Here is a 12,510-nt window from a genome sequence, read left to right as displayed (position 1 = left end):
TACACTGGGACTCCATACAAAAGAGTGGCTTGGTTGGGAGGAGGGTACAGCTCAGCGGTAGAGCACATGCTTCGCGTGCAGGAGGCCCGGGGTTCAATCCCCAGTACCTCCATTTTAAAAATTAATTAATTTAAAAAATTACATAGATAAAAATGTATATAAAAAAGAGTGGCTTGGTTACAGGGGAACTTTCAAAGAAGCAGTGAGAATTCATAATACTGGAGACCTTATTGTCCAGAAGTCCGTCCGGAGAAGGGGAAGGAGATTACCAGAACCCAAAGGAGGTGGTCCTCTGGGGAAGGGAACATCATGCTAAGAATTGCCTTTAGGATGAGGGACTCTGCCATCCTCAGAAGCATCACAGGGAGAAAGCCAGGAGAGTGAATACCTCCAGTCATGTTCCCTTCATCCCACACTCTGATCTCCTGGCCGGACTCCCCATTGGCCAAATCCAAGAAAGACCAAAGAGTCAGGAGCCCGACCGATGGAAGCCAGACAGCTCGCCCTCTCTAGGCAGGCAGCAAGGTGAGGGCGGCGTGTCTCCCCGTGTGAATGGAAGACTCTCAGCCTCATGCGCCTTCCATGGCCCTCAACATGCATGTTCATCCTTCATCTGGGACAACATTGTAGTCCCAATGTCCCATCAACTTCCACATCACGGGGGGGCAGATACCAATCTGGTCATAGTCTACCCATAACCTTGGATGTCAGCCACCACCCTGTCCTTGACACACGAGATGAAAGGGAGTGTAAGTAACTTCTTTTGTATCATTTTTTAAGAGTCCACATGTAAGTGATATAGGATATTTGTTTGTCTCTGTCTGACTGACTTCACTTAGCATGGTCATCTCTAGGTCCATCCACACTGCTACCAGTGTACGCATAACTGAGTCACTTTGCTGTAGACCTGAAGCTAACGCAACATTATAAATCAACTCCGCTTCAATAAAAAAGGTATTTGTCTTGAAAACAAAAGAAAAAAGGAAGTGTAAAGACAGAAAGACAAGACATTGGGACAGCGGCTGCAGCCTGCAGCCCCGACGGTCTGTAAAAAGACCCAGTTGGCAATGATACCTGTTTTTCCCCCCTCCAAGGGACTATGGAAATGCCTTGTATTATTCTTTTTTCCCCTAGTGTAATAACTTTTATTAGTTTTTATTTATGTATTTATTTTACAATATCATAATTTTAAAATGGAAGTAGAGTTGATGTACTGTATTGTATGTTACAGGTATGCAATGTAGCGATTCACAATTTTTAAAGATTATACTTGCTTTTCTTCACTTTTCTCCACTTGTCTCCCCATCTCAGCCCAACTTTAGTTGGTGGAGGCAAGACAAAACAGGATTTAGATTATCAGTGTCTGTTTTTTTTTTTCTTTCTTTGATTCCTTTTGAACCCACTAGGTAGGAAGTAGGAAGAAATATGCTCCTTGTTATGAAGTCCTTACACCCTGCGGCCGAGAGAACACCTGGTTTTTAAGGAAGCTTTGTGTAATCACCTCCACGATGTAGTTTGCCTCATAAAAACCTGCAGGTGCGCTCGGAGCGGGGCCACGTCAGCGGCGGGCCAGGGCGGGGAGATGGGGAGGTGCCGCGTTCTCTGCAGTTTCAGGGGTATATTGAGCCCGCATTATCTTTCACTGCAGCTCACGGGGGATGCGCGTGTGTGTGAGCACACTGGAAATTTTTAGGAAAGCTCTTGCATTCTACCCACAAAGACAATAGAAACAGAATAAAGGTAGACAAGTTTGGGGTGGGCTGGTTGGGAAGTGAAGTATGCTACCATGCTTTACCTGCTGAAACTGAGGTGGTTTTAGTGAATTCAGATAACATAAAAGTGAGGCATTACTGTTACCGTTTTAGCGTGCACAGTGCAGTGGCATGTGGTCTGTTCATAACGTCTTGCCCCATCACCAGTGGCCACGTCCAAAATGTCTTCATCATCCTCAAAGGGAGCCCTGTGTCCCTTAGGTAGTCTCTCCCCCACGATACCTCCCCCAGGCCCTGGAGTATGTGTGTGTGCGTGTGTGTGTGGTGTGTGTAATATCATATGGTCACATAGGAATAAAGGCAAATCATTCCACTTATCTTGTTTTATCCTTGCATGGCTGGTTGTGAGAACAGTTAATACCATTTTTGTCCTTACTATGTGTTCTTTTTCTTGAACAGGAGAAGATCAAACCAAGTTTAATAACACGTATACATGGGACAGAGCCGGGAAAACTGACTCACTCTTTAATACTTTTTTTTTTAAATTGAAGTCTAGTCAGTTTACAACGCTGTGTCAGTTTCTGGTGCACAGCACAGTGCTTCAGTCACACATGAACACACAGAGATTCATTTTCACATTCTTTTTCATTATAGGTTATGTCAAGGTATGGAATATAGTTCCCAGTGCTAGACAGTAGAAAATGTTGTTTATTTATTTTCTACATAGTAGTGTGTATCTGCAAATCTTGAACTCCCAATTTATCTCTTCCAAACCTTTTACCCCCCTGGTAAACATAAGTTTGTTTTTTGTGTCTGTGAGTTGGTTTCTGTTTTATAAATGAGTTCATTTGTGTCTTTCTTTTTAGATTCCACGTATGAGTGATATTATGTGATATTTGTCTTTCTCTGTCTGACTTCACTTAGAATGCTGATCTCCAGGTCCATCCATGTTCCTGCAAATGGCATTATTTTATTCTTTTTTTTTATGGCTGAGTAGTATTCCATTGTATAAATATACTGCAGTTTCTTTATCCAGTCATGTGTTGATGGACATATAGGTTGGTTGCATGTCTTGTCTATTATAAATAGTGCTGCCATGAACACTGCGGTGCATGCATCCACAAGTCTGTATTCTATGTCTGTGGGTCTGTTTCTGTTTTATATATAAGTTCATTTGTCTTTTTTTCCCAATATTCTACATATAAGTGATATCTTATGGTATGATTCTATCTCTTTCTGGCTTACTTCACTTAGAATGATGATCTCTAGGTCCATCCATGTAGCTGCAAATGGCATTAACTATTCCTTTTTATGGCTGAGTAGCATTCCATTGTATAAATACACCACAACTTCTTTATCCAGTCATCTGTCAATGAACATTTAGGTTGTTTCCATGTCTTGGCTATGGTAAATAGCGCTGCTATGAACATTGGGGTGCATGTATCTTTTCAAAGTAGAGTTTTCTCCAGATATAATCCCAGGAGCGGGACTGCTGGATCATATTGTAAGTCTCCTTTTAGTTTTATAAGGAATCTCCATCCTGTTTTCCATAATGGCTGCACCAATTTACATTCCCACCAACAAGGTAGAAGGGTTCCTTTTTCTCCACACCCTCTCCAGCATTTATTATTTGTAGACTTTTTCATGATGGCTTTCATATGAATGTTTTTATAATAGAAACTCTCAAACACATGGAGGGAAAAGAATGAATCTCTGCATACTTAGCCTGGATGTCCCATACTAAATATTTGCCAACCTTCTTTATGTATTCCCCTACTTCTGTTTTATTTGTTTGTCTTTGATCAAAGTCTGTTCCATCGAGATCCAGACAGCACCTGTCCTGTCCTGTCACCCCTTTAACACTCAGCTCTGACGGACAGGAAGTTTATAAATGAACATGATGCTCCTGTCACATCTGGACTTGTCACAATAGTGTCCTCCAGAGATATGTCCACCTGGAACCCATAAATGTGAACTTCTTTGGGAAAAGAGTCCTTGCAGGGGTGATTAAGTTAAGGATCTTGAGATGAGATAGTCCTGGATTGGCAAGTTTTTTTTAAGTTAACAAATTGTAATTATTTAACCAAAGATACATTTTTTATACCGATCCGTCCTACACTGTCACCAAAGAACGTAATGTACCTGAAATAAGAGAAAATAAATTAAAAATCCATAGCATAGGTAAGGATGCCCAATGACAAAGTGTCCTTCCTTCTGAGAGACAGAAAAAAGAGTCCAGAGAAACAAGAACAGAAGTTTTGAAGACAGAGGTGGAGATTGGAGTGATGAAGCCAGGAGCCAAGGGCCTCCAAGACTTTCCAGCAGCCGCCGGGAATCTAGGGGAGAGGCCTGCGACCAGTACCCCTTCAGCATCCCCGGAGGAAACCGACCCTGCAAACACCGTGACCTCACACTTCCGGCCACCAGACGGTGCGGGAACACATTTCTGTCTTTTTAAGCCACGCAGAGTGTTTGAATTTGTACAGCCTTGCCTAGGAGACCAATACAGCACCTAACAAAATTCACAATCATTTCTTAATGCCATCCAACACTTGCTCATATCCAGATTTCTCTCTGATGTTCACCAAAAACTGCCTTGCTTACACTTGGTTTCTTTGGATAAGGATCCAGTTTGGCTTTGCAGAACGGTCTTAACGAGAAACACCCATCAGGACAGCACCCCACGTTGGAGGCCAGTCCAGTTCAGCCCATTCTGTGTAATTGCACAGGACAGCTTGGGTGGAGAGGAGCTGCTCAGGTTTATATCAGATATAAAGGCAAACAACCCAAAAGTCACACGACGACTTAATATGTCACCATGGATACACGAGCACAAGAACACAAGAAAGCCGTGAAAGAAAATATCAGACAGAGGAACTTGCTTTCCCAGGAGCTGTTTGGAGTATTCTGTGTCCTGGGTAGAATGTGGCACTGAAAATGGATCTATGTCATTCTTAGCGCCCCCCCGCCAACCAAACCCCATGCTAGATCTGCAAGTCAGCATGTGTTTGGTACGGATGCAGCCTGGGATTCAACGCATACAATCGAGTGGGAGGTACCCTGACTGCCTTCCCAGCTCTGGACGCCCCAGAACGCCTTACTGAACTCGGCCAGGCTGACGTGAGATTTGACAACCAGGGTGAGGAGACTTGCCTGCCTCGGGGCTGGATGCAACTAACTCACGATGCCAGAGCATTTGGAGCCAAGGTTTATTTCCATCTGCTTCGTCCATGAACCTGCATCTCACCTTCCCAGGTAAGCAGCTCCGTTTGGGATCCGGCAGGTAGAGACGTACCAGACTCGTTCCTTTCATTCCCTTTCCCGCACAACCTCAAAGCCAGTGGATGCTCCGGACAGGAGTGATTAATCAGTGGGCCTGAGCTATCTGAACAGAGTAGTGAAGTTCTTGTATGTCATTAATTGACCCTGTCCTCCCAGGCAGACTGGATTTCATAAAGATACTGACTTAGACCTGTGATGAGGAGAACCTGATGCCTCGGGCCGGGAAGACCTCCACATGGTCACATCTCACGTTTTAAGTTTTCTGCTCTCCACTGCCCTTCCAATGCCACCACAAATAGCTTCTTTGACAGTCACCCGGTGCTTTTTAATGCGTCAAACATAGACACGTGGTGGGAACGAGGTTTTAAAACCCTTGGCCGGAAAAAAATAAATGATCTTTAAAAAAATCAGCCAAAATGTGCCTTCTTGTGTGCAAAATATATTTCACTTATGTTTGAATTTCTGATATCAATATTCATGCCTATTATGAATGTGATTATGAAACTCCTGTACTTATTAAAATGAGATGTTTTCATTGTACAGTTTTACAAAAGATGATTTTGTTTTTATTTTATTTTGGGTGGGGAAGGTAATTAGGTTTATTTATTTATTTATTTTTATAATGGAGGGACTGGGGATTGAACCCAGGACCTCGTGCATGCTGAGAACACTACCACTGAGCTATACCCTCCTCCCCAAAAAAGATGATTTGAAAGTCCTGTCATTAAGTTTTAATGGTATTGTTGCATTGGGTCTTCAGTATGAACCAATCCCTGTGATGTGTTGATAAGGATTAAGGTTAACCGGGAAAATGAATTCTGATACAGTCTGTGGATAATGAATTCTTTTAAGGAGCATGCTACAATTTATGTATGTTTGAAGTGTTGTAGATATATGTCTCCTTTGGGACAAGAGGAAGCAAAGATACTCCAGAAGATGGGAGCTAAGACATGCTCATCTATTCACAGCATGTAGGATCTCAGGTTGGATCCAAGGAAAGCAATGAATGTGAACTCCAGGAAATGACATCGAAGGTTTAGGTTACGCTTGAGCAGAAATCCACAAAAATAAATAAATAAATAAATAAAAGGAAAAGTTGCATACATGAGGCCCATGCCTTCATTTATAAATCAACACCAGATGCCTCCTGACTGCACAGGTGAGAAATCTGACGCTTAGTACTGTGTACACAACTGTGCGGTTTAACTTCCCAGCTGGTCCCCAGACCAGGGCCCGAGAGCACATTTTTCAAGAGTGGCATCTTCAAAGCAGTGTGGTCCCTGCTCGCAGTGTGAGGGGTGGCCGAGAGGTTGGGATCCAGGGATAACTGCGCATCTGTACGTGTTCCTTCGCGTTGGGGCTTCTCGCCCAGGATGTGCAAGTGTTCCTGGTAGATGATGCCGGAGACACATTCCGAAAGGGGGTCACTCCTTCTTGGACCGAGCCACGCAAGCACCGACCTTAGGCTCCTGAAAATGTGGTTATGACCTGTCCACCCTTCTCTCTCTTTTTTCTACTCTTAGGTACCTAGGAAACCAAAGTCATTATTAACAGTTTTCTTGAGTGGAGCAACTGCCGCCCAATCTGAAAACGCTCAGCAGCAGTGTCACTTTGCCGTGAAGCGGGGTGGGGGCTACAATACACTGAGGGTTTTTAGCTGAACCCTTTGGCTACGCCAAGCGGTGTCTTCCCCCGCCTGGATTCCTAAGGACTTCTGCAGTCGTGGCCTCTGTGAAGGGCACACGACAGAAGGATACCTTTATGCACGTTTGGGAGTGACGTGCCCAGCTTCTGTGCAATGCAGTGCGCATCACCCATCTTCTCCTAAGGTCAATCCAAGGAGAACCGCAATATCCTCTCTCTCTTGTCTTCTTCCATCCCTTCACCTTCATTTTATTCCATTTGGATATTTTTGATGCATCTCACATGCTTGCGACAAAACAGCATCCTTTAATTCAATACATAGTGATCCCTACCTTTTTTTTTTTTTTTTTTTGGTTAACGTTCAAACCTTACGCATGACACGTTTGGAAAACAAAAATTACACACATGAGACATTGCGTTTAATTCCTAAAATTTTGTTGCATTGTGAGCCCCGTATGATACATCATGTAAACATGAAGTTTAGGGAAGTGCCCGTTTTTCTGAAATACTGACACACCCATAATATTCGGTAGATCTTATAATACTAATAATTCAGCATTCTTGTACAGAAGCCTAGCAACTCAAAAACACCCCCCCCCCGTTTATTTTTGTCCTCACCCCCCAGATGTAAAATTCTTTGAACCTGGAATTAGCAGGGAACTCATTGTTTGAAGCTTTTTTAGGTTGCAGTTTGTAAGTCCTTGATGCTGTTTCCAGAGCTGTTGTTACTGGGGGATAGAGAAGACAGGCAGATTCCTACAGCATCCTACCGCTTTGAGGATTAAATGGGAGAAATGAGCACAAGGTGAAACAGGCTGGGGCCTGGGACCTTTCGCTGCAGTGTTTGCACCTGGGCAAACGTCTCCTTGAGCAACAGATACAAAGAAACTATAAGGGACTAAAAATAACTTCCTGCATGCACAACTGGGGCAGGAACAGTGAGGCCAGATGAGAATGAGGCCAATGAGGCCAGCATGAGTCCCAGTAAAGCCTTGACTGAGTTTCTCATCTGGCCTTTTTGCATCTTATGAACAATAAGATGCAAAAAGGCTAAAACCCAACTGCCACTTCTGAGGTTCCGGGAGCAAAAGCAGGTGCCACGTACACCCCTGCGCACGCACCACCAAGGGGGCGGGCAGACCACCTAAGCCACACCTCCTGCCCGCCCCCTGGGCCCGCCCCCACCCCTGCCCTATTTAAGGGACCAGCCCCACCCTCCCAGGGGAGTGAGCGAGGGCACCTGTTTCTTGTTCTCGCTCCTCCTGCTGCAGCATGAGTCCCGGTAAAGCCTTGACTGAGTTTCTCATCTGGCCTCTGATCAGTTTCTACTTACTAAAGAGTCCAGGGACCCTGGCTGGTGATGTTTCTTGTGGCGACTCTTGCCCCGGACAGAGAATCCAGGCCCCCCGCTGGACCACTGAATGCAGCTTCCCCGTGGATGAGAAGCGGCCACCTGAACCTCTTGTTCGGGCATCATCGTGTTTGGTAAGTGTGCCTTCGTCCCCCCAAGGGTCTTGGTATCCTCATTCAGGCAACGGTTCCCCCCACCCTTTGTCCCTTTGCCTCTCCTGGGCCCTCTCTACTTTTCCTGTCTCGGTCCCCTCCTGTTTCTCTGTCCCATCCTTCCAAGAGAGCAGGCGCCTGGTAGCTACAGTATCACCCTTCTCAGCTCGTGAGACCATGCTCCCCCAAAAGAAGCGTTCCATAAATGTCTGCTATCACATGATCACTGTATACTGCATTCCTTTTATGTTTTCATCTTGTTCCTTGAAAAAAAAAATCCAATTATTCCACTGCTACTTGTAGTAAAACTACTTAATTAGTTCATCCATGTTGAATATCAACAACAGGTGTGCTCTATTTTACAAAGCCGGCCCTATATAAGGGACCGGTGGTTGGAAAAATCTGGGAAGGCTTTTTTTGGAAGGAACTTTACGATGGCTATAAAAAGAATTCGTTTGAAACAGGTAAATGATCACAGTTCTGTAAATTTACCAAAACTCATTGAAACATATAGCCTTAAAATGGGATGGATTTTAAGCTTTGTAAATTGTAACAATAAAGTTGTTTTAAACAGTAGTACAGATTTTATTGTCTAGGCAATTTGAATAGAGCTTTGTAACATACTGCCAAAGGGACAGACTCGAAGTTAAGTTTCTGACCCAAAAAAAAAAAAAAAAGAATCCTATTTACAACTAACTCTTAAGGAATTGATACAATTCCCCGATTCATTGTCAGCAGAAAAAGCAGATCATGCTTTGTTTTATCAATCAAGACTTTCTCCTGCGTCGTCTAAGATCTGCTAAGCCTTTTCTGGGTGTCCCTTGCTATTCTGGTCTCAGGGTGGCAAACTCTGGGATGTTGCTTCTATGGAACTGGTCCTTAAGCTAAAGATCAGAAAATTATTTCTTTCTGCATATGCAGTTGTTGAGTTTACTCTAAGCACTGTGTCTTCAGTAGCACGTTGGAATTCTCCAACATGGTGTATAAAATCACAACCATTTCTTGCTTATTATCTTAGGACTGAACGTCTTCAAAGGGAAAAAAAATAACATGCCTGTCTATCTAGAATTATATATTTACTAAAAATGGGCTTCGGAAGGAAATCATAAAAACTGGAGTGGAGGAAAACAAAATAGAGAATTGAAAACCAGAACACAGAATGGAGGAACCCAAGAGCTGGTTCTTTGAAAAGATCAACAGAATTAACAAATGTTTACTTAGACCGATCAAGAAAAAAAGAGAGGAGTCAAATTACTAAAGTCAGACTTGAAAGTGTGGGCATTGCTACCACACTTACAGAAATGAAACGGATTACCGGAGAACACTAGGAACAAGTGTATGCCAAACTTTACATCACATACGTGAAGTGGGCCAACTCCTAGAAGTACACAGACTGCCAAAACTGACGAAGGAGGAAATGGAAAAGATGACTAGATGTGTAAAAAATGTTACTTCAAAGACAAATTTAAAATTTGGGGGTACATAAAAGCTGAGTAAATTCATAGCTCGGCAAAAGTAAGTGACAAGAAATCCTAATGAAGGTGCTATTTTCTTGAAGGGAAGTAAAACCAGTGGAAACACACCCACACAGGGAATGAAGACCGCTAGAAATGGTAATTATACAGGTAGATATAAGTTTATCTCTTTCAATTCATTAAATCTAATTTATTGTGTAAAGCAGAGCAGTGTAAAAATATATTCTGTTATATAATACACATGAGGAAAGTCTGAGCCAAAAATAGTACACATAAAAAGAGGGCTATATCAGAAACAGACTCTCAGACATAGAAAACAAACTTGTGGTTGCCGGGGTGAGGGCGGTGGGAAGGGACAGACTGGCAGTTCGAAATTTGCAGATACTGGCAAGTGTATACAGAATAGATAAACAAGTTTATACTGTACAGCACAGGGGACTATATTCAATCTCATGTAGTAGCTTATTGTTGGAAAAGAATATGAAAACGAATATATGTATATTTGTGTATGACTAAAGCATTGTGCTGCACACCAGAAATTGGCACAACATTGTAAACTGACTATACCTAAAAAAAAATAATAATAATAAAAGAAAGGAAGAAAAAAGAGGACAATTTGGGTGTGTAAAATTTGAGGTTCTTACATTATATATTAAATGGCTTAACTTATTTGAAAGGTAAGTTAAAATATTGTAAATCAAGGAAAAACAACTAAATCAATAAGCAAAGAGTCAGAAAAAAAGCCAATAATGGAGCGAAAACAAAATACTAAAACAGACCCAATCCAAAGAGTAAAAGAAACAGTGGGGCTACATTGAAAACAAACAGCAAGATGGTAGGTGTAGCTTTCTTACAGTAGTTAATAATTGTGTTAAAGTAAATGGCGTCTTCCTGGACTGTTTCAAGAGAAGTGTGAAATGAGCCAGACCTCTGAGCCACACGTGTAATTTTAAATATTGTACCAGCCGCCATCATTCAAAAAGGGAATGGAAATGGGAGAAATAAATTTCAAGGCTATATTTCACACAATGCGATATGCCCAGAATATTACAATATTTCAGGATGTGGTGAGTGTGAAAATATGAACAAGCTGTTAACATCTCTTGGTGTTTGATGGTGGTGTACACCATTTTGAATTCTCCATGGGTCAAACAAGGAATCACAGGGGAAGCTGAAGATATTTTGGATTAAGTGAGATGGGAAGCATAGCACACCTTATCTCTGTCTTGAAGGATCCGAGGGGATGCAAATACCCTTTACCTGGTGGATTACACAGGTGTACGTATTAGTTGAAACTCAAATGATTTCCTTTGATTTGTGAAAAGAGTGGATGAATGTATGTATGTTCATGTATAACTGAAACATTGTGCTCTACACTGGAAATTGACACAACATTGTAAACTGACTACAACTCAATAAAATAAAATTTTAAAAAATAAAATAAAGCAAAAAATAAAAAGTGGGTGTGTCAGAAACTCATACAATGAAAAACAAAAATAATCAAACGCCACCAATGACAAAAATATAACATTTATGAAAACAAGGTAAATAAATAAAATTCTCTATATTGGAATTTTATTTATATGAATAAGTGAATTATATACAAATCATTAATATAAACTAACACATTTATAGTAATAAAATTCTAGCAGTCCAAGCAGGACAAATTGATACGCAGCAAAACGCAACAAATGTGGGGAAAAAATTGTCAGAATGAGTCAGAGGAAAACGCGTGAGTATTGTCTTCAATTGACCGTCAATATAGTATATTCTGTGCTGCTTTAGGCACATGAAGGGACAATTTATCTGTTTATTTTTATTGAAGTATAGTTGGTTTACAAAGTTGTGTGAACTTCTGGTGTACAGCATAGTGATTCAGTTATACACATGTATATTCTTTTTCATATTCGTTTTCATTATAGGTTATTACAAGATACTGAATATAGTTCTGTGCTGTACAGTAGAAACTTGTTTATCTATTTTACGTACAGTCGTTTGTATCTGTTAATCTCAAACTCCTGATTTATTCCTCTACCCCCTGCTTTCCCCCCTGGTAACAAAAATTTGAAGTGTAGTTGATTTACAATATTCTGTTAGTTTCAGGTGTACAGCAAAGTGATGCAGTTATACATCCATATATATATTCTTTTTCATTATAGGTTATTGCAAGATATTGAATATAGTTCCGTGTGCTATAGAGTATGAATTTCTTATTTATTTTATATATATTAGTACCTGCTAATCCCAAACTCTCAATTTATCCCTTCCCACCCCCTTTCTCCCGGGAACCAGAAGTTTGTTTTCTACGTCTGTGAGACTGTTTCTCTTTTATAAATAAGTTTATTTGTATGATTTTTTTAGGTTCTACATGTAAGTGATATTGTATGATATCTGACTTTGTCTGATGTACTTCACACAGTATGATAATATCTAGGTCCATTCATGTTGCTGCAAATGGCATTATTTTATTCTTTTTCATGGCTGAGTAGTATTCCATCGTGTAAACATACCACATCTTCTTTATCCAGTCATCTATCAATGGACACTTAGGTTGCTTCCGTGTCTTGACTATAGTAAATAGTGCTGCTATGAACACTGGGGTGAGTGAGCCTTTCCAAATTAGAGTTTTCTCTTGATACACGCCCAGGAGTGGGATTGCTGGATCATATGATAACTCTATCTTTAGTTTTTTGAGGGGCCCTCCATACTGTTTTCATAGTGGCTGTACTAATTTACATTCTCACCAACCATGTGGAAGGGTTCTAAGGGACAGTTTTTAAATAGAAATTACAATGTTCATATTGTTAGATGGTAGCATTCATTTTACAAAAGAGAGATTTTTACATAAAATGTTATATTTGGTTCAGCAAAACAGAAATTCATTGATAGCCTCG

This window comes from Camelus ferus, chromosome X (genome assembly GCF_009834535.1).
Source record: "Camelus ferus isolate YT-003-E chromosome X, BCGSAC_Cfer_1.0, whole genome shotgun sequence".
NCBI classification, from domain to species: Eukaryota; Metazoa; Chordata; class Mammalia; order Artiodactyla; family Camelidae; genus Camelus; species Camelus ferus.
This window is presented reverse-complemented; position numbering follows the sequence as displayed.